The following is a 1,167-nucleotide window of genomic DNA, read 5'->3' as shown; positions in this document are numbered from 1 at the left end:
GGCTTAAACATCGATGTTTCTCCTCCCCGTCGAGCGAGCGGCAACCACCTCGGAAGAAATGACAAAGCAGCAGACGGCAGGACGCGGGCGAGAGGCAGCGCGGGTGCTCACGCCGTCATCACCCGTCCTCACCCCGTCCTCACCCCGTGCTCACTCCTCCTCACCCCGTGCTCACCCCGTCCTCACCCCTCCTCAACCATCCTCGCTCCGTCCTCACCCCGTCCTCACCCCTCCTCACCCCGTGCTCACCCCGTCCTCACCCGTCCTCACCCCGTCCTCACCCCTCCTCACCCATCCTCGCCCCGTCCTCACCCCGTCCTCACCCCGTGCTCACCGCACAGTGCGCGGGCTCATCCCCAGTCTGTGGTGCAATGACTAACGTGTCACCGGCTTGCAGTCACACAGATACACTCTGAGGTTGTCGGTCTGAGCAAGGCGAAGCATCGGGGGGACTGACCTGAGACAGGAGACCCTGGGCAAGGTGTCGGCAGCCCGGACACACGGTCCCCAGAAGCTCGGCCGCTGAAACCGAGCCGTCTGAGAAGATGGGGGAACGCAGAGCCCCGGGCTCCACACTCAGCAGCCGGAACCTCTAAAACTAAGAGCTGCCCAGAGGCGGCCAGGGGCTCGTGGCCAGGGAGCTGCATGCCACACATCCCGGGCTGGCAGCAATAGGGACCATGTGCCAGGAGCAAGCTGGAGTCTCTAACCATCACGACCATCAGCTCAGCCCTGCCTGGTACGGAGGTGACGCAAAGTGGAGGGACTGTTACAGCCTCGCCTCCCGGCCATCGGCCCTGGGCCAGACAGAGCAGCAGGGACCGCGCCCCCGGCACGTCGCCTCCAGACACAGACGGTCCCCAACTAAGCTGTGCCCTAATACTCTCTTATAAGAGGGCTGTCGTGTCCGGGGACAGTGGGGTTTCCCTCTCTTTCCTAACGAGTGGCCGCGTAGCTCGTACGCTGTGGACCTGACCTGTCCTCCCCACGCCCCGCTCCCCGGCTGCACTGTCCCTCCCGGAGGCCCTGGCCTCGCTCGCGCAGAGCACTCGGTGCCCTGCCCCCGTTCTGCGGAGCCAGAGGGGGTGTGAGCAACGTCCCGCGGGAGCAGACGCCCCTTTCCGAGATGAGCTGACGCGCGCCGACGTGAATTCAGGCAGTGCTGCG

The sequence above is a fragment of the Pteropus vampyrus genome, unplaced genomic scaffold, assembly GCF_000151845.1.
Source record: "Pteropus vampyrus isolate Shadow unplaced genomic scaffold, Pvam_2.0 Scaffold427, whole genome shotgun sequence".
NCBI classification, from domain to species: Eukaryota; Metazoa; Chordata; class Mammalia; order Chiroptera; family Pteropodidae; genus Pteropus; species Pteropus vampyrus.
This window is presented reverse-complemented; position numbering follows the sequence as displayed.